This window comes from Coenobita brevimanus, unplaced genomic scaffold, assembly GCF_032717465.1.
Source record: "Coenobita brevimanus isolate Jiangsu-jjx unplaced genomic scaffold, ASM3271746v2 jjx.HiC_scaffold_2552, whole genome shotgun sequence".
Taxonomy (NCBI): Eukaryota; Metazoa; Arthropoda; class Malacostraca; order Decapoda; family Coenobitidae; genus Coenobita; species Coenobita brevimanus.
This window is the reverse complement of record NW_027643492.1, coordinates 89,203-111,887: the sequence shown is the minus strand read 5'-3', so window position 1 is coordinate 111,887 and position 22,685 is coordinate 89,203. Positions and strand designations below refer to the sequence as shown.

Below are 22,685 nucleotides of genomic sequence, written 5' to 3'. Positions count from 1 at the left end.
ATTGATTGATTGATAGATAGATACATACTGTACACACATATAGATATATACTTCTGTTGGGATAGGCCGGTCCTGCGGTGGACATTCAACGGTTGGTGATGATGATGATGATACATATATATATATATATATATATATATATATATATATATATATATATATATATATATATATATATATATGCAGTAGATATTATATAGGCTTAGCTTTATATCACAGTAAAGACTGGTTATATAGCTAGTTCCCATAAATGTTATTCTCAAGTAGCTCCCAAAGTAAAAGCAAGTAGTGTATTACATCTACTTTACGGTAAGCAAATAAATACAGTATAGCAACATGCATTAGTTAGTATACACCGCATAAAGTAAGAGAAAGTTAAAATATCTATCTATCTATCTATCTATAGCCCGACGTCCTAATCCCGTAAAGGGTGGCCGCAGACAAAACGCCTCCAAGTCACTCTGTCACCCACCATTTGACTCCCCTCCCCCCAACTCACCCCCCCCTCCCTCATATACCTCTCAACTCCATCCCTCCACCTCATCCTCGGTCTACCCCTCCCTCTCCCTCCCTCCACCTCATCCTCGGTCTACCCCTCCCTCTCCCTCCCTCCACCTCACCTACATACACCCTCTTAGTCAGTCTTTTATTCTCCATTCTCTCCACATGTCCAAACCACCTCAGTGTATTTCTCCTAATCTTTTCAACCACATCCACATCTACCCCACAACGTTCCTTCACTTCTTCATTCGTCAACCTGTAACTCCACATGCTTAAAGTTAAAATATAAATAGTGTAAAAGTAAAATACGATCACTGTATACAGTACTTAAGCATCTAAAATTTATAGCCTTACTTTCAACAGAAATACAGTTCAGATCTGGTAATGTCCTATGGCTGCTTTCTGAATTCTAAGCACATTATCTAAGCATCTGGCATAACAGCAGGAAAAGAGCTAGTGCAATGGACTTCATTTATAATAATTAAATATATTAAAAAAAAAAATACAGTTAGATGCATTTTTATTGCCTAGTTATTCTTGCAGACTGGAGTGCACTGCATCCATGGTGAGGAAGCTTCAACTAAGGTGTGTATGAGTGAGTTTCAGAGGTGAGGGGAAACAAAAACCTTAGTGCAGAGTGAACAGACCTTGATTGGTAATTATATACCAGTACTGCTACAAGAGTGAAATTAGTGACCATATTTTGTGTTGAAGACACTGGAAATGAAAACCTTCCACTAAGATCATGCAAACTTCTACTGTAATTCTACTGCCACCATTACTTACCGTAAGATGGGGCTATTCGACTCACCTGAGGCAATTAGAGTCAATAAGGAGTAATGAGACTCAGGTGGTCAGACAGTGTAAAAAGGGGTATATCTGACACTCTCATATGGTGCTATAATCTGAAATTGCTAATTTATATTGTAAATTAAATTTAGGGACAGCTTGCTGAAGGTCAGTGAACTGTGATCAATTTCTCATTCTGTTATTTTCACATTTTTTTTATACAACAATAAAGACAAGATTAACTGTATTTTCCTCCGCTGTCCCTTGGATATATAATAACAAACTGAGTGTCATTAATGTTTATCCACCTACCAGAGTAAGTTAGCTGCTTTTGTTTATAAAATAATATGATTTTAGACTAAAGGGGCAATTTGACTCAGGCAATTTGCCTTGGCACTTTGGGGCAATTTATATGCTGCAACTTCTTCAGTACTATCTGGACAGTTGTAAAGATTACATCGCAGATTTCAAGGATAATCTTCCAAGTACAGACTGAGTACATGGCTTCCTGAAGAGACATAAAAGTCCTGCTGTCCTCCAGGATATGCCAAAATATTTTGAGGAAGCAGGCTGCTGTCTCTGAAGAGGTCATAGTGGCCAACTTTAAAAAGGTAGAAGACAGCCTTAGGGGAGCAACCCCTCCAAACATTATTAATTATGGCAAAACCAACATCACGGATGATCCTACGGGAAAGCTCTGGATATTCAGGTACGATAAAAAACATGAGGAGATTATCATGAATACGATGAAGAGTTCAACATCTATCATGTTTTCCATCACTGCCAGCAGCAAGTACCTTAGTCCAAATATTGTTTCCAGGGCTCAATGCTAGCAGCTGTCATGGATTGAAGGAGGACCAATCAACGTATATAACCAAACTTCTTCTGGCTGCTTCGATTCGAATTGAAGCAGGGGGAGCAGAGAGGCGGGCCTCCTGAAGGCACACAACTAATGGACAGTACTGGGCAAGAAGGCATCAAAGGTCGGAGCAACTTGAATGAAAACCTCGAATGTTTCACTGAAGGAAAGCCCACCAAGTCCAACTGCCCCACATCAGGTGTTGATAAACATAACTTCCCCCCACCCCCCCAAATATGCCTTTTCTGTGTTTTTCTATGTTGAATCATTTGTGTTTCATTACCCATACAGTAAAGCTTTTTAAGTGCCCTAAATGTTGCACTACAAACCTTAGTGCAACAAAAAATAGCCAATCGGTGAGTTGAACAGCCCACCTTTCGGTACTTTTTCAGTGAGAAAAAGCAGGGCATACATTGGATCAATCTTACCTTCCTTTGATATACAGCAATCCAGTCTGTCGACGCAAACCACTTGTGATTCTTGATATCATTAACAGCATTCTTGAGGTTTCCATACCGCTTGGTCAGGTCAACCTGCAGTAGATTCCTTAACAGATCCTTCAGGTCAGAAGAGAAGTGACCAGGGAACCGCACCTGTAATAACAAGGTTGTGATTAAGTTAGAGTACATCTTGATGAAGCTTCCCAGCCTCTTTCACCTATGATGATGGCCAAGTGGTGGGTCAATCTGATACATCACCAAGAAGACTCATTCCTACCTCAAAAATAAGGTTTATCATATTTCATGCAACCACAACTTAGTGCAGGGAGGCCTAGTTATACAAGAATCAAGTGTTATAATGCTGGCATGTACTGGGCACTTTCTGGCATTACAAGTACTGAAAATCCAAAGTTACAATGGCCAGTTGAGAATCCATGAATCAATTACGAGGCCTACATAATGAAAACTCAAGACATGCACAGCTGCGAAGCTAGCTGGACAAAGTGTGGAATAACATGACACTGATGTCTTGGGGGCAAGTTTGTGAGCTCTATGCACCCCTCCTTCCCACTCTTCCACAAGCTGCCTCACTCTCATTCTCTCTTGCACTCACTTTGGTCATATTTGGTGTAATGGGCTGTACGCACAGGTACGGTATTATCTAAATGATCGACTCTACTGGATACCTTTATGTGAAGCTACAGAATGTGGTGAACATTTTTTGGCATATCAGACAGAGCCAGGATTCTGGGGACTTGAATGATCAGTGAATGGAAATGTGGCCCATTGGACTGGGCAAACTTGGGCTCTCTGGATGTTGCTACATCTCAGCCTGCCCTTGAGTGGGAAAGGAGGTCCAGATGATGATGATGATAGTGATATACAATGAGCTCGCTCTGCTTCTTACTTCATGCCTTCCAAACAGTGGTGAAGTGACAGAAGGGCAGCTCAACCCCAATGAACTCAAACATTTGTACCGTATACCGTTCAAGTACAGTAAGTGTACATATACAGTATATTCCTATACTATTTTCTCTTTCATTCTGCTTCCATTACAGTACTTATACATTATTATAGGTCAAATGTTATTGCTATATGTGCTTTAGGTGTAACTAAATTTATTCTTGTTTAAAACTGTCATACATGGCAGTGTAGGTGTAATGTGGTGGTGGTCAGGAACCAAGTCTTTTTAAAGGTAATGTAATTTGATGTACAAGCATTCACTTAACAAGCTGATTTTGGGGTAACTAAATTATAGTACTCATAACTCTGTGACCTCCCTGTATTCAAGTTGTAGGAAAGGCCCTGTTCTGTCAAGTGAAATGAAACTGAGTACAGTCTCAGAACTTGCTCCGAGTGATAAATCATACGTATCATTTATAATGGCTCCAACACCCTTGCAATAATAATTACAACAAATAGCTGGTGCTTCAGTACTCCCCATGTAAGGCATAGAAGAACCTGAGGCTAGGCTACTGTGGTCCACATCATTAATGCCACAGGAAGCTACCCTGTTTCCTTGCCAGAGTTATGTGACAGAAATACCTATGGACACTTCTTGGGTTGAAACCATCGTTGGTTAGTGAATATTCTCTTCTGATCCAAAGACCTCTATCAATTGAGCAACTGAGGTGTCTATTAATAATAACAAATTATACCATACACTGGGCTCTAACTGAATTGTAATGGGACATGAGTAAAGAATTTTCATAATACAGTAAAAGTCCTCTACTTCGGCCTCCAATAATCTGCAAATCCCAATACTCTGAATTTGTCAAGGTGAATTTTTTTTATTTTATCTGGTCTTTTTTCAAAATTTTCAGGGCTTTATCTAAGGATTTATCTGGCTTGGACTTGCTCTTGGCCTTGGATGTACCAGCATGAAACTATTCATCTTCACCTCTATTGTAGAGGTGAAGATGAATAGTATGACAGGTGGGGTGGGGGTTAGGTAGGGGTATGGGGGAGGGTCGGGAGCTGGGCTAGTGGCAGGTGGAGCTTGTTTCGTCCCCCCCTCCCCTCTTCCCTAATCATGCCTCCACCTCATCCTCGGTCTACCCCTCCCTCTCCCTCCCTCCACCTCACCTACATACACCCTCTTAGTCAGTCTTTCATTCTCCATTCTCTCCACATGTCCAAACCACCTCAGTGTATTTCTCCTAATCTTTTCAACCACATCCACATCTACCCCACAACGTTCAAACCCAACCTTCATAATATAAAAAGCACCACTATGGACATGTATCAATTAAGCTATATGCCTGACCAACTTCTATAACAATGTTGTGTGATAATTATGTCTAAGTCCTTGACTACTGTACTCTCTCCATTTCATACTCCGTATTCTAACATATCTATATATTACAGAAAACACCTACTTTCTAGCCAGATAAGGATAATATCAATGTCCAGATAATCGGCCAAATAGAAAGAGAAATTAAATACAGTAGAAGTATCAGAAAAAAACTAACCTTAGAAAGAATGATTTCTGGGGCCAAGTAGTCTGGGGTTCCACATAATGTCCACGTCCGTCCTTTGACTCGCTTGGCAAATCCAAAGTCTGTCACCTGAAATATTAAAAGTAATGAAATAATAAAAGTAATCATTGAAATGACATGCACATTGTCTGACTAAATTCAAGATAAACATCATTAATTAAATATACAAATACACTAAAATACACACATTTTATGCATATAATGAACAATAATGCATTCCTACTGTATGGGAAAGAAATTCAACGTAATTTACAAACATTTCATATAATAAAGTTACCTGCATTGCAATTTATCAAACTATTCAATATGTCTATCAATAACTTCAAATGACACTCCTTGCAACTGTAATGTGTATATTGGAAATTAAAAAAATGCTCCTCCCCTCCCCTCCCCTAGAAAACAACAACAAACCTTGAGGTATCCTTGGCTATCTATTAGTCAATTTTCTGGTTTTAGATCTCTATAAATGAGATCAAGGTAGTGGAGGTATTCAAATGCTGGCACAATCTGGGCAGCATAGAACCCAGAGTGAGGTTCACTGAAAAACAAAGTTTAAAAAGATTAGTTTAGGTTCACTGAAAAAGGAATTCAAAATGATTAGTTTTATTCTAACATTATACAATAATCTATCTATCTATCTATCTATAGCCCGACGCCCTAATCCCGCAAAGGGTGGCCGCAGACAAAACGCCTCCAAGTCACTCTGTCACCCACCATTTGACTCCCCTCCCCCCAACTCACCCCCCCCCTTCCTCATATACCTCTCAACTCCATCCCTCCACCTCATCCTCGGTCTACCCCTCCCTCTCCCTCCCTCCACCTCACCTACATACACCCTCTTAGTCAGTCTTTCATTCTCCATTCTCTCCACATGTCCAAACCACCTCAGTGTATTTCTCCTAATCTTTTCAACCACATCCACATCTACCCCACAACGTTCCTTCACTTCTTCATTCGTCAACCTGTCCCTCCATGTCACTCCACATGCTCCTCTCAAGTAACTCATTTCCACTGCTCTCACTCTTGACTTGTTCCCCTCTTGCAAGGTCCACGCCTCGCTTCAACAACCTAAAAAAAATAAGTACCCACAGCACCAGAACACCACACAAAGAACAGCTGGAATACAATATGAGTTTAGTGTGCCAGGATTTACCAACATCTTTAATATACTGCAGAGCCCAAAAATTATAACTGCTGTTAATACTATATAATGCAATTTCAGCATTAACCTATTACAACCAGCTATATGTCATGATAATCTGCAGTTACATTAACTAATCCTCTTGCTTTGTGCTAAGGAATTAATCATCTCCTAGTTCACATACATACCATTTAATTATAACCAGTACAAGTTTTCTTTGTTACACTGTTTATGATACAAAATATGAAATTACTTGGTATACAAAAAAAAAAAAAAAAAAGAGAGAGAGAGAGAGAGAGAGAGAGAGAGAGAGAGAGAGAAAAAAAGGACACTGGTAATGGGTCATCTCTCTCTCTCTCTATTGCCAGATGCCATAATCCTGTAAGGGGTGGCCACAAACAAATCGCCTCCATGTCACCCTTTCCAACTCCATTTCACTGCCCTGTTCCCAGCTCACACCCCCCTCTCTCATATACAGTACCTCTCCACTCTATCCCTCCATCTCATCCTTGGCTTCCCTCTACCTCTCTCCCCCCTCCACCTCATTCACATACACCCTCCTCATCAGTCTCTCACACTCCATCCTCTCCACATGGCCAAACCACCTCAAAGTGTTTCTCCTAATGCTTCCTATCACATCCACATCCACACCACAATGTTCCTTCACTTCTTGGGTTATACTCCAAGTAAAAAAACACTGAAAATTATGTTAAATACTGGCACTGTATTAATTCTATGAATATAACTAATGCACACAGCCTTACACTGTACGCCAAACTGTATGTGTCCTAATGTTCAATTTACATATGATAAAAAATCTTTGTAAGTATTCAATATATGTGACAAGTTTTTCATTCTACATAAAGCTGCTCATAACACTGCCATGAAAAAGTTGTAAACAGCTCCATACTAGAACAGGCTAATCAATTCTAGACTAATACTATACCAATCTTCCTCTCTTCTAAACAAAGCCAGCATTATCATGACATACGAAATGTACACGTCCTGCAAATCATATTGATCTTTCTTTATAATCAACCTGACCCAATTTTACATGTTCATATGGGATAAGCAGATTTAGAGCAAAGATATCTCACTGAGGAAATAAATTAGAAAAAGACAGAACCTAGGTTGGTCTCTCTCCCTCCACTAGCATCATAGCAGGTACCAAACTCTAACTCCAACACCTCTTAGTTGTCTTTTATAACATAGGGCATACACATACATTATTCTTTATCTCCATCCCCAGATATTACAGTTTATATAAGCTTTAGAAATACTGTATACAACAGCACACACATGCACCCAAGTGAAGCCAAATTTATATTTTATTACGCTGAAAAACAAAATCTCTTACAGTTACAAACAGCTGGTAAGCCAAAACTTTAATAAAAATAATTATCATTAATACAGAACCTCAGCTGCCCACAAAAGTACAATATATTAGAAATCTGAAAGCTATACTTGGCCATTTACAATATCAGTGGAAAGGGATACTATGTCACGTCCAGCATGAGCTTATCAGGCACCAAATCTATTTTCCTGTCAACCTAATGTGTGTCTGGTACCATCATCTTGATATTTTATACAAAGTATGTTACTTATATTAAGGTCTGATTCACTTTTTATCACCCACCGTAAGAACCAGCTATCTTGCTGCTTTTCAGATGGGTCAATCTACACTAAATATAAAATATTTAAATTTAAATTTCATTTTTAGTATGACCCAAATGATGAATTTCATCTTACAAACACTTCCGCTGATTAGTGTGAACGACTGGTCAGTTCATGATGCCGTGGTATCAAACAGGAGTACAGCCCCATTTCACCATGGCAGTTGTCCTGGAACTGCCTTTACAGCAAAGGTAAATGCCAGTATGAAGGCTGCTCCATAGTTTGGGTAGTTTTTGAGAGGAGACCCGCTGCCCATTACTAGACATACTGTGTGATTGGGTTTTTAAAATAAGCTTTTATCTTTAGTACCAATGAATTAAGACATTCTTCCTTCTCCTGACATTGGAATGGTGCACTTCTGCTGGGCAACAATCTAACAATGTCTGTAATTAGCAAAAGGTCACTGCAATCCTGGCAGAACACACTTAATGACATCAGATGATTTCATTCCAGTACTGAATATAATGTGAAAAATACTGTATATCAGGGTATCATATTCAGATCATTTCCTTTAAAAATGTCTTCGTTATCTACCTTCACATTCAGCAAATGAAAACTTTTCTCTTAAATTTTAAGATAATGGAAACAGCAACATCAAAACATCAAGAATAATAGGGACACAATAATGTAAAGAACTGATGGTTTAAGAACTCCTATGGATACTAGCTGTGGTACTTTCAAAAGCTACACAGATAAAAGGTTGAGCTGTAAGTGGAATGATAATAAAGAAATTACAGAAAAAGGATGGTAGCCAAAGCTCTGCTCTATAAAAAGGCTTGATGGCAAATAAACAAAGTTAAGATAGAATAAGGAGGTTGAAAAGTCTAGGCTAGGCTAGGTATAAATGACAGACATTCCAGCAGATATATACAGTCCTTCTCCTTAGTACCATGTTCACGGTGTCCCTCTTGGCCTTGTACACAGACGGGTCAACAATCCTTGTGCAGTATACCCCTGGACATGCCTAACACCCCAAAAGATGTGAAATAGCAGGCAGAAGTGGGCCAAATCCAGTGTCACCTCCGACATCACAAACTCCTATTTACCAAGCTGCTCCTCCCAACCCCGCACCACTGAAGACAAAACACACGCTGCTCTGAGCCAAAACACATACCTCTTCCTCAGCTGTCAGTTGGGAAACCCCATCTTATCTACCCCTGCAAGCCCTACCATCATTAAAATTAAGAAACTTGCATAGTTTCTGTGATTAATAGCACCATTTCTATGCATGCAATATATGGATCATAATGTAGGAAAAATGGATGAAAAACTGTGTTCTCAGAGAGATGCTGCCTATACGAGCAGTCTAAGAACATACTGCTCACAGACTGCATGTCATAAAGAACAAGTAGTTTATGTCACCCATAACGGGTTATTATGAGGAAGAATTGTGTATGTGTGTGTAGTGGTGGGCAAATATGGACAAACTGAATATTGCATACAATGGGCACTGCTTATGCTTTTATTGATCCATCTGAAGCTTTGGGGCTCAGGGGCTAGTCTACTAATATCAGACATTAAGGTAAGAATGATCACTTGCTCACCCTAAGTGGTGTTGTGAGCAATAAACCCCACCCACCTCTTAGATTTAAAACCTAAATGGGCCATATCCAGCTGGAGCCCCTTACCCACTTTACCACCCTGCATTGATTTGTTGGTTATATGGTTACCACCCAATGCAGTAAATAGTTTCCTGGGTTGGAGGAAACAATCTGACTTGTTACACAATGCTGTGTTCAGTCACATGAAGGCAGGACCTTATTAAATGTCAGAACACTGACTGCCTTCACCTTCCAGGATGGAGTGTTATACAGTACAGTAATACAGTTTTATTGCAGATAAAGTAATCTACCAGGATGGACCATTATACAATTGTTTTTAATTTTAATAAAGTATGAAATGTCAGGTGCAGGATATTTATGACTGTTCAGCTACATAGGAGAAGGAGATGGAGATGCATGGGATAAACAGAGAATCACTAGTTGCTTAATACTGTGAAAGACATTGGCATAGATTTATTCCGCTTACTGGAGGTGTGACCTCCAAGACTAAAAAGTAGATGTTCAGTACTTTTGAGACAAGCAGGCCACTGCTAAGTGAGCTTCTATAACTGGTTGTATATAATGTAATTAAAGCAAGCAAAATGTCAGTTAAGTACTGTAGTATGATGACAAGAAAAATAGCATAATTCATTACTTGCAGCCAAATATGGCACCATTTAATCATCACAGTTATATTTGTTTTTAAACTTGTGCTTCCTACATCAGATCAACTTACATTCTCTGATGTTATAATATTCAATATTCAGGACTTAAAATAACTGTATTTTTCATGCAAACAAAAACTATTTCACGTAATTGCAGGTTTAATTTCTGCTTTTTTCCCCTGGATTATTTGAACTGTTGGTGAGGGGGGTGGGGGTAATATTATATAGAATATCCCCGTCCCAATGACGGGGGGTTGCCCATTTATCCTCCCATCCCCTCCAGGAAAAATGCCCATGAAAAGAAATTCTCTATCTATCTATCTATAGCCCGACGCCCTAATCCCGCAAAGGGTGGCCGCAGACAAAACGCCTCCAAGTCACTCTGTCACCCACCATTTGACTCCCCTCCCCCCAACTCACCCCCCCCCCTCCCTCATATACCTCTCAACTCCATCCCTCCACCTCATCCTCGGTCTACCCCTCCCTCTCCCTCCCTCCACCTCACCTACATACACCCTCTTAGTCAGTCTTTCATTCTCCATTCTCTCCACATGTACAGGTACTTCAATTTAATATCTTAATGATATCAAAGCTTCATTATGATTACATATAGACAAATGTAAGAGGACCATAAAGTATAAGTCAAGCCTATGAAAATGAGTGGTCTAAAGTATCATTATAAGTATCATTATAAGTTGAAAAGATTAGGAGAAATACACTGAGGTGGTTTGGACATGTGGAGAGAATGGAGAATGAAAGACTGACTAAGAGGGTGTATGTAGGTGAGGTGGAGGGAGGGAGAGGGAGGGGTAGACCGAGGATGAGGTGGAGGGATGGAGTTGAGAGGTATATGAGGGAGGGGGGGGTGAGTTGGGGGGAGGGTAGTCAATTGGTGGGTGACAGAGTGACTTGGAGGCGTTTTGTCTGCGGCCACCCTTTGCGGGATTAGGGCGTCGGGCTATAGATAGATAGATAGATAGATAGATAAGTAATCTGGAAGGATAAGCAAACAAATGAACATGAATATATTAATGTGGGATGCTAATGGATGCAATTTAATTAACCGTATGAAGGGCATTGTGACTGCTGAGTTTCATGGTATCTAGGGAGAACAAAAGAATGACAAGAGTTCTACATCAGTCAAGAGGTGAGAACATTAGAAGATTAAGACCACATATGAAGGTGGAAAAAAAAAAAAAATGGTTAGTACATTTGGCTACCTTGAAGTTGAACAATTTAACTCCTTCCGTATGGTGATGTCTTTATAACTTATTCTTGCTACCTCCAGATGATCTTTATTCTTTTTAGGAAGGATCTCTAGTGGTGAAGAGATTAATGAGGGCTGTATCTAACCTATCCAGCATGAAAAGACTCTCATAATCTGAATAAAATCATCTTGGGGAAGCAATAAAAAACAAATGACATCATTAGACTGAACGGGTTACATAAAAGAGCAGTGGGAATTGAAGAAGAATGGGAGAGAAAGCAAAGAAGACAAGAAATGACACTGAAGTCTGGAGAGACTTCTGTCATGGCCGTCCCTCGAGGGGAAGTTCCTGAGAAGGAGAAAGGCATCAGGAAGATCAACAACACAGTACATGCAGAAACACGGAATGGGATGAACTAATGGATAACAGCTAAGTCAGGATGAAGCTGTGGGGCCTGCTACGGTGTCCTTGCTAAATGAGTGGAGTGATGCAAACATGACATCCATCCAGGAACCAAACCTCTGCACTTTTCCCCATATCTAGTGGATCACTGCATGGGAATATCCTGCAGGGACTGCAGGCCTGTGGTTGATAGGTCAGCTCAGCCAGACACTCTGGGGTTGATCAACAACAACAACCCCTCAAATCCAGCAACATGCTTTATTAATTAATTATATTTAATCCCAGCAGTCAACTTCCTGTGTCTAAATGCTTTTTTTTTTTTGCTCCCGGCCATGGAAACAATAATCATTCCAGGGAAAATCAAAGAAGTACTGCCTGAGGGCCTCCCAATCCGCAGCTCCAAAGTGCCACAGACAACGTTTCTTTGGAGGGTCCACAGGCCGTACTGGAGCGATAGGACACGTTAAGGTGATAAGGTTGTGATCGGAGGAGCCCAACGGAGAGAAAAGGTTAACAGTGTAAGCAGAAAGATTAGCTGTACGGAAGAGGTCAAGTACGTTGGAGCTCTCTCCAAGGCGGTCTGGAATACGAGCAGGGTGCTGTACAAGCTGCTCTAGGTCATTAAGGATAGAAAAGGTGTAGGCTAGTTCACCAGGTGGATCAGTGATAGGAAAGGTGAGCCAAAGGTGGTGGTGAACATTGGAATCTCCTAGAATGGAGAGTTCAGAGAAAGGAGAAATGGATAGAATGTGTTCCATTGTAGAAGTAAGATAGTCAAAGAATTTTTGATAGTCAGTAGAATTAGGAGATAAGTAAACAGAGTCGGAGAATGACTAATTAGTCAGAGAATGACAGGAAAGCCAAAGCCAGAGTGTAGAGAATTCAGAAGTATCGAGTTCAGGAACACAAGAGCAAAATAAGACGTTGCGTATATATACACAACAGCCACCTTTGGCTTTGAAATGAGTATAGAGAAGGTAGGAGGATACACAAAAGGGTCTGCTGTCAGTTGCCTCAGACAGCTGAGTCTCAGAAAAAGAAGGTGAGGTTTAGAGAAGGAGAGGCGGTGCTCAACAGGGCGAAAGTTAGAGGAAAGGCCGCAAATGTTGCAGAAATGAAGAAGAAGAGAGTCAGACAGTGATTCCAGGCAGCTCGAGTCGTCACCGGGAGAGGGGCAGAAGGTGGGGGCATTTATGGTCCCTCCCCTGGGGACTCCGAGGCCACGTGTAGTGTAACTATCTATCTATTGCCAGACAACTCAATCACGTTTGGGGTGGCCACAAACAAAACGCCTCCACGTTGCCCTGTCCCCCGCCATTTCACTGCCCTGCTCCCAACTCACACCTTCCTCTCTCATATACCTCTCCATCCCATCCCTCCATCTCATCCTCAGCCTCCCCCTCCCTCTTCCCCCCTCCACCTCACTCACATATACTCTCTTCGTCAGTCTTTCACCCTCCATCCTCTCCACATGGCCAAACCACCTCAGTGTGTTCCTCATAACGCTTCCTATCACATCCACATCCACACCACAACGCTCCTTTATATCCTCATTCATCAGTCTGTCTCTCCATGTGACTCCACAGGCTCCTCTTAAATAACTCATTTCCACTGCTCTCACTCTTGACTTGTGTCCTTCCAACAACGTCCAAGCTTCACTTCCATACGTTAGAGTTGGTATCACAATAATGTCATGTAGTAACTTTTTCACTTCCATGCTCACTTCCCTGTTTCTTATCACTGCTTTCAAAGAACCAGCAACCTTTCTTCCCTGTTGTACCCGTTCAAGCACTTCACCTTCCAAACCTCCATCCTTAGTCATCACACTACCCAAGTACTTAAACGTACTCACATTTTCCAGTTCCTCACCATCCAACCTCGCTGTACATTCACTAACTTCACCTCTCTCAAAGACCATCACTTTACTCTTCCCTACATTCACCTTTAGATTCCGTTTCTTACACACACTCTCAAACTCATCCACCAAGCCTTGCAGCTCCCCTTCGTCTTAACTCAACAACACAGTATCATCTGCAAACAACAGTACAGGGAGTTTCCAAACACTATCCTCTCTCACCAGGGCCACTCCAACATCCACTACCCTACCTTGTACCTCTTTTATTACCCCATCCATGTACAGATTGAACAACCATGGAGACATGACACATCCCTGTTTCAACCCAACTTTCAAAGAGAAAAATTCACTTAGTTCACCATCCACACGCACTGCAGCCTTCGCACCATCGTACATACTCTTCACAGCATTCAACAACTTCCCGTCTACTCCATATATTCTTAACACTTTCCACAATCCTTGTCTATCCACCCTGTCATATGCTTTCTCCAAATCCATGAAAGCCGCATACAACTTCTTTCCCTTCTCTAGAAACTTTTCCACTAAAGATCTGAGAATGAATATCTGATCTACACAACCTCTTCCCTTCATTAAGCCTCCCTGTTCTTCTCCAACTAATTTCTCTGTTCTTTCTCTAACTCTGTCAATAAGTATCCTACCATACACTTTTCCTATTATACTAAAAAGACAAATGCAGATTTTACAAGAGATGTAATATGATCTTTCCAAGATAAGTCCCGAGTAAATGAAACCCCAAGCATGTTAAAGGATGATGCAGGATTAAGCTGAATATTATTAAACATTAGTGGGTATACCTGTGGAAGATTTTGTCGGGTTGATAGGTGTAAGAACTGAGTCTTAGATGCATTAAAAACAACCATATTATTTTTACCCCAGTCAGAGATACGAGCCAAGTCAGACATTAGGTGTGCCATAGCCTCATCCCTTGCTTGTTGAAGTAACTGTTGAGATGGGCGTTGCGGGAACTGAATGGAAAGGTGAAGGGTGGAGTCATCAGCGTATGAGTGGATAGGGTTAGATGTACAGCTTAGAAGATCATTGATGAATAAAAGGAAGAGAGTTGGTGATAGGACAGAGCCCTGAGGAACACCATTGTTGATAGAGGAGAAGAACGATGGCCGTCTACAACAGCGGCTATAGAACGACCAGAAAGGAAGCTAGCGATGAAGGCACAGATAGAAGGATAGAAACCGTAGGAGGGCAGTTTGGAAATTAAAGATTTATGCCAGACTCGATCGAAAGCCTTTGAGATGTCAAGTGCAATGGCAAAGCTTTCGCCAAAGTCCCGAAAGGAGGATGACCAGGAGTCTGAAAGGTAGGTGAGAAGATCGCCAGTGGAGCGTCCCTGACAGAACCCGTACTGACGATCGGAAAGAAGGTTGTGATAGGAGAGATGCCTTAAAATTTTTCTATTGAGAATTGACTCGAAAACTTTTGAAATACAGGACGTTAAAGCAATTGGACAATAGTTGGAGGGTTGGGAGTGGTCACCCTTCTTTGGGACTGGCTGAATGAGAGCAAACTTCCAGCAAGAAGGAAAGGTACAAGTTGACAGACAAAGGCGAAAGAGTTTGCCTAGGCAGGGTGTAAGCACAGAAGCACAGTTCTTGAGAACAACAGGAGGGTACTGTTGTGGCCTTTTCCAACAGCTCTCAAAGTTAGGGTATGTATGAAGGGGGGCCAGAGGAGAAGTCCATTATCCAGAAGGATCCACTATCCAGACATGCCGTTGGCTCTATTACATCAGATAACCGAGGGATTACTGTAGTGATGTCTTTATTAAGTATGTAAATGTCTTGGGGAAAAAAAAAAGAATGAAAATCGCCCCAAATGGAGAACTTGGGGCTGGCTTAGGTAACATGAAACCCTTTAACATGTAAACATATGGCCTGATAAGGTGGAATTCTCATAAAGCAGGAGTTTCAGGGTACAGTACTGTATATCCACATTATGTGAGTGCTGGCTGTATATGCAAATGGACTATATTTCCTCACTAGATTTGTTAATTTCTATCTACCTACCTACCAGCAGGCAAGGGTTAATACAGTATAGTATATAGCTGAAACCACAACTGCAATTACAGTACTCTGTATTCTGAAGCATTGTTTGTCTCATCATTTGCTGATATTTCTCTTACAGTATAAGCCATTTCTGTCACAAATGCCCCCTGGGGACACTGATGAATCCCCCTGGGGGTATCAATGACTCCCCTTGAGGATTAAATAATCCAAGGAAGGAAGGAGGTAATTGCAACTGAAATCTCACAGAAGAAAAAAAATCAACAAATGGTGAGATATAAACAGAAAATACCTCAAAATACAGTGCTTGAATTCCAGACGTGGTTTCTGCTAAATACTCACATTTACCGTTCTGACTGGGGCAGCTGCTGACCTGGAAACGTACCCCTCAACAGCTAGCTAGATATGATGCCACCAGGGTGACCACAAGCAATTCACCTCCATGTCACCGTCTCCTCTGCTATCAGGCACTGGAATGAATATTTTCTTTTTAATACCTTCAGTCTTCACTAGTTTAACTCACAGAGCAGGGATTTTTTTTTTTTTTTTTTCCCCATCTCATGATTATATTTAGCTCTGTATAGACTTCTGGAAGTGTAGGGGTTAGGCACAGCCTCACTGAACTCCTGCAATAGCAGAGACTTTGCATAAGTTGAATAAAATTGCCTTCTGGCACTATGAATAAACTGAAAAGGGCATCACCGGGATTGCAAGAGTTAAAGGGACTCGCGGAGTTTATATCCCTGATGTAAACAAACTACCCATTAGTTTTTACACACATCCCCTCATTTTTTCCAGCCAATTAACCTACTATGCCTGCCCATGTACAGGATCACATTCGACCTTAAAACCTAAACAGATGGTGTGAATATCAGGGGATTTAAGTAGCACTGCTTACTCGAGTTTAAAGGGACATCTTGGTCACCTGGAGATACACACCGCCGTATATCATCCTTATAGCTAATAATTACAACTTACATCAGCCGACTACACCTCTCGATAATGACAGCAAACACTGATAAACACATGGGCATAAAAATTACCATAATAAGAAGTAGACTAACACCGTAAAGAATAAAATCTTCACTCATCTCCAGCATCTCTCAACGTTGCTCCCAAAATGCACCAGTGACGTCACACTTCAAATTAAACATTTACTTATTAAATTTTAAGAAGAAAATTTCGTGAATATATTATCAGTCTTTTAAACATTAATTTTCGTGCAAACTGAATAGAGAGGTAAGTAACGTGTTTCTTGTTAAATTAAAGATAATCCCATGAATCAGTGGCATCATCATCTCTCTCTCTGAAATTCCATACAGAGTACCAGAGTAGGATCACTATTTACTGTCCTGCCGATATATCTCTACAGTTTTACAAGGGGATTTAAAAATAAACGGCCTGGTGGTGGTGGCAGGGGATAAAATTTTGCGATACCAGTCTCTAATCTGCTGCCATTCCCTACAGAACCTGAGCATAATAGACGAGAAATTAGCCCAGGTTGATGCAGCAATTCTTAACTCAAAATTGCCCCAAGAACAACTTTCTGAAGTTTGTCAAACATTTCATGCAACACCCTGTATGGGAAATTTGGATAAAATATTGGTGATATAATTCCCTAACTGTGTGCCATTCCCAACAGAATCTGAGCAGTCTAATGAGTCCACGCTTTGAAGGTTGGGTTGAAGCAGGGATGTGTCATGTCTCCATGGTTGTTCAATCTGTACATGGATGGGGTAATAAAAGAGGTACAAGGTAGGGTAGTGGATGTTGGAGTGGTCCTGGTGAGAGAGGGTAGTGTTTGGAAACTCCTTGTACTGTTGTTTGCAAATGATACTGTGTTGTTGAGTGAAGACGAAGGGGAGCTGCAAGGCTTGGTGGATGAGTTTGGGAGAGTGTGTAAGAAACGGAATCTAAAGGTGAATGTAGGGAAGAGTAAAGTGATGGTCTTTGAGAGAGGTGAAGTCAGTGAATGTACAGCGAGGTTGGATGGTGAGGAATTGGAAAATGTGAGTACGTTTAAGTGCTTGGGTAGTGTGATGAGTAAGGATGGAGGTTTGGAGGGTGAAGTGCTTGAAAGGGTACAGCAGGGAAGAAAGGTTGCTGGTTCTTTGAAAGCAGTGATAAGAAACAGGGAAGTGAGCATGGAAGTGAAAAAGTTACTACATGACAGTATTGTGATACCAACTCTAACGTACGGAAGTGAAGCTTGGACGTTGTTGGAAGGACATAGGTCAAGAGTGAGAGCAGTGGAAATGAGTTATTTAAGAGGAGCCTGTGGAGTCACATGGAGAGACAGGCTGACAAATGAGGATATAAAGGAGCGTTGTGGTGTGGATGTGGATGTGATAGGAAGCGTTAGGAGAACACACTGAGGTGGTTTGGCCATGTGGAGAGGATGGAGGGTGAAAGACTGACGAAGAGAATGTATGTTAGTGAGGTGGAGGGGGGAAGAGGGAGGGGGAGGCCGAGGATGAGATGGAGGGATGGGGTGGAGAGGTATATGAGAGAGGGGGGTGTGAGTTGGGAGCAGGGCAGTGAAATGGCGGGGGACAGGGCGACTTGGAGGCGATTTGTTTGTGGCCACCCCAAACGGGATTGAGGCGTCTGGCAATAGATAGAGATAGATAGAAGATTAAATAACTAAAGCTAACACTGATTTGAACTAATACACATCTGGTCCACAGGTCGTGCTGGAGTCTGCTACCTTGTTGCTGCTTCCTTGCCACACTGGTCATACCCTGCTGAAGTTTGGTCTGCCCTGCCGTGAGAAGCCTGACGGTGGTGTGGTGTCTTCCCCTACTCTGAGATGCCTGGTGGTGTGGTGGTGGTGGTGGTGGCGGCGGCGGCGGCGGCAGGGTGTCGTGTCTTCCCCAGCCGTGAGATTACTTGCTGATGCTGCTGGTGATCTGCCCTGACCTGCCGAGAGAAGCCTGGTGGTGATGGTGTGATCTGCCTTGCAAGTCCAGGATGTTCTGTGGACAAATGCTACTTTTGAATGCATATTTTATATTGCTGTCTCTGTTAATGTATTTTGTACTGAAGTATTAATAATGAAAACTTATCTTTTCTGTCTTGTTTCATTACCTTTTTAACTGTGGCTTTGACTTAATATAGGTGATAAATATATTGCGCTCTGCAGTCTTGTGTGTTGTGGGGACGGCTTTTGTGATGAGCTAAGACATTCTGATTGCTTCACCAAATTACTACTCAGCCTTGTGATCGTGGACATAAAAGATTATACAATACAATGATATACAGCTAAGCATAAAAAAGGTTATGGGAATTCTCCACCATGCAATCAATGGACCTAAATTAAAGCCTATATTATAAAGCTAAGCCTGAAGAGGGTTGTGGGAAGTAGATAATGAAGATAATGATGCAGGGTAGACACTGGTAATGTTCACTGAGCCGTGCCCGCAACACACAAGAACTGGGTGGCGTAATATATGGACCACCTTGTATAATGAGAGGCCGTAAGTGTGTGCTGACCCACAATCTTGCCATCAATGCCCCGTCATAACTATTACTGTGTCTTTTAGGAAGCACAAAGAAAACAGGCCACAGAATACCTTCTTGTCTCTAGTTCCTCCTACACAAACATACACGCCTTTCACTTTAACTTGACACAGAGTTTCATTTAAAGCATATGAGAATGTCTCGTAGATCAGTAGCAGAAACAGCCAATACTACAGCCTAACATCCTTTCCACGGCACTCATTCGTGACTACCATCATATTCTAGTGATAACTATCGCTACTACTCGGCAAACCGTATGGAAACTATAAGCTATCTGTCTATCCATCTATCTATAGCCAGACGACTTAATCCCGTAAGAGGTGGCCACAAACAAGTCGCCTCTATGCCACCCTGTCCCCCGTCATTATGCATCACTCCCCCTAATTCACACCCTCTCTCATATACATCCCAACTCCATCCTCCACTTATAAGTAATACATTAAAACAACCGTGAATTACTGCCGCACAAGCTGAGCCGTAATCATATCCAACTCAAACACGAAGGAGCTTTAAAGAACAGAAAACAATACCTTGATAGCAGAAGACACTAAGACCACAAGTACTGACAGCCTACACCAAGAAACATAACTAATTTCAGTCAGAGACCAAGTGAATATGAGAGGCACACAGTTCATCACTTCAGCTCAAGATCCGTCCCACCTTTGTAACCTTATGTTGCATCATCCTCTCCACAAAGAAACAAAATCGAACAACCGCCCAACACTACACAGAGTATCTTTGCAACATATCCCCTCCTCCACCCGACTCTACACTTCCCAGACACATACATAAACTCACAAACACCCCAGTCAGCCAAAACTTTCTGCCAAACACATACATAAACACACAGACACCCCAGCCAGCCAAAACTTGCTATACCAAACACATACATAAACACGCAGACACCCCAGCCAGCCAAAACTTTCTACCAAACAGCATCCTTCATGTGCCACCACCAGGCATATACCCTTCAGACACTACCGAACCCAGAGACACGAGCACACCAACCTTCCCTGCTACAATACTAACACAAAATATAACACACATACAATCTCCTGTTCTCATACTGCAAAGTGGCACCCCCACACCACAGCACACCCACTCACTTCCTGCACCACACCACCACAACACAGACAATCCTTCAACATAACACTGGGTTCACATCCAGAGGAGCCTAAGGTGTAACAAGAACAACAAAAACAACTCAGGCCAATTTAAAGTGAAACGAGTATAGTTACGATAGGAAAATTATTTCAAGTTATTTTGTAAGCGCTTCGGGTACATAGAGTTACAAGGCCGCAGGGAACGAACTGCATACCGAGGGTTATAATACTGTGGCGGCTTAGGGGGCTTTATACCACCTTTTCTTCAGTGATTTATTGTTCAAGCGAGCGAGCGAACAGGGCAAGCGAGCGAGAACACTATATGACATGGTATAATAGGGTGGCAGAGAACAGCGCCAAGACTGTGTTGTCTAGGGAACTATTAAAGCAACAACGGATCTATGGACATCATTAGAAACCTAGTAAAAAAATAATAGGAGTTACTTGAGGGACTTTTCTCAAAATTTGCCGAGCCAGTTCTGATCAAAGGAAAATAAAAGTACCAAACTGAGCACCAGAACCGAGTTATTCTAGAAGTTAAAAGCTACTGCAGATCTGTTCAGACAGCTGGAAAGCTTATGAAGAAGCAATTGGTACTACTTAGGTTAAATAGACTTAGCTTTTAACATCAAGCAAGATGGATGGATGGATGGATGTGGAATCGTGGATGCTTGGACCGATGGTAGAGTTCCTGCTGTTTCGTCCTTCCACCTGCCGACAAAAATCATCATCAATATCCTCCACCTCATCATCATCATAGCTGCCGTCGTCATTATCATCATCATCATTATATACACCGTCATTCTCATTATCATTACCATTCTCATCATCATCATCATCATCATCAATATCATATTATCATTATCACCTACCTATCTATCTATTTATCTATATCTGTTTATCTATAGCCAGACGCCTTAATCCCGTAAGGGGTGACCACAAGCAAATCGCCTTCATGATGTACTGTCCTCTACCATTTAGCTCAAGTATCGCACTCATATGTTTCTACTCTTTCCCTCCATCTCATCGTCGGTCTCCCCCTCCCCCTCTATCCTCCCAGCTAACTCATGTGCACTCTTCTAGTCATTTTCTTATTCGCCATCCTCTCCACATGGCCAAACCATCTCGGAGTGTTTCTCTTAACGCTTTCAGTCTCATCCACATCAGCATCACAACGCTCCTTCATCTGCCCATTTGTCTGTCTCTCTCTCTATGAAACTCCACATGCTCCTCTCAAGTAGCTCATTTCCACCGCTCTCACTCTTGACTTGCGTCCTTTTAATAAGATCCAAGCTTCACTTCCATACTCTAAAGTGGGAATCACAGCATGCAGTGCCCTTTTTTTTTTTAACACTTTCATCCTCAGTTCCCTCTTCCTAATCACTACTTTTTAGAGAAGAAGCAACCCTTCTTCCCTGACGCATCATTCCAGTCACTTCATCCTCTAAGCTTCCATCCTTATTCATCATATTACATAAATACTTAAATGCACTCATATTCTTCCATTTCCTGGCTATGCAGCCTCACTGTGCATTCTGTAACCTCATACGTTGAGATGTTAAAGCATCACCACCATCAGCATCTACATCATTATCACCATCAATATCATCACCATCAGCCTGTGACACACCACTGCATGATAAGGACCCTCTCACCTTTCTCGACTCTGATCCATTGATTGTTAGCCAGTTCCGTCCTTGCTCGGTAGATCTGCATCATATCATCCCTCTATCTTGTTCTCTGTGCACCTCTTCTTCTCACTCCATCTCTGGCTTGCCATTCAGTTACGCTCGCTCTCCTTCTGTTATCTCTTCTGTGAAAGACGTGACCTGAGGTGTGTGTGTGGAGTTACCTGGAAACAAGCTCAGAATTACTAGATGTGGGAGCTTCAGGACCCTTTGGTTAATCCCCTTGGTGTGGTGTGGTGTGGAAGGGTGGTTGGTGTGGTAAAGTTTGGGGTGGTGTGGTGTGGGGTTGTGTGGTGTGGGGTAGTGTGGTGTGGGGTTTTGTGGTGTGGGGTTTTGTGGTGTGGTATGGTATGGTATGGTATGGTATGGCGTGTTGTGGTGCTGTGCGGCTTCACTGTCCCTAAAATCTAGACGAATGTAGAACCTCGTTCGAAAATCATTAGTGAGAAGCAGATGGACATGGCCGCTCTTTGATGTGCCCTGATAAAACGTAAACAAAACGTGTGTTGCATCCTCACAACTAAACCAATATAAATAAGGATAATTATTCCATTTAAATAATTCACAGTCCAGAGAAAGACCAAAACTGAGCTACTATTTCGGACACACATCCATCCCTTTCCTTGCGATAAATAAAGAGACAGTGAACAATGATTTTTGAAACCCATTGAGTGACCTTAGGAATCCAGTATGTTTTTTCAGAATATAGTGTAAATGTTTAGTATTTGCATGGCCAAGAAGAGCAATATCCCTGACCTCATTT

The 22,685-nt window shown here is 41.7% G+C and overlaps 1 pseudogene; it reads right to left on the bottom strand.

Moving 5' to 3' along the window:
- Nucleotides 1–22,685, bottom strand: part of LOC145389856 (cAMP-dependent protein kinase catalytic subunit 1-like) — a 64,241-nt pseudogene that overhangs the window by 8,194 nt on the left and 33,362 nt on the right.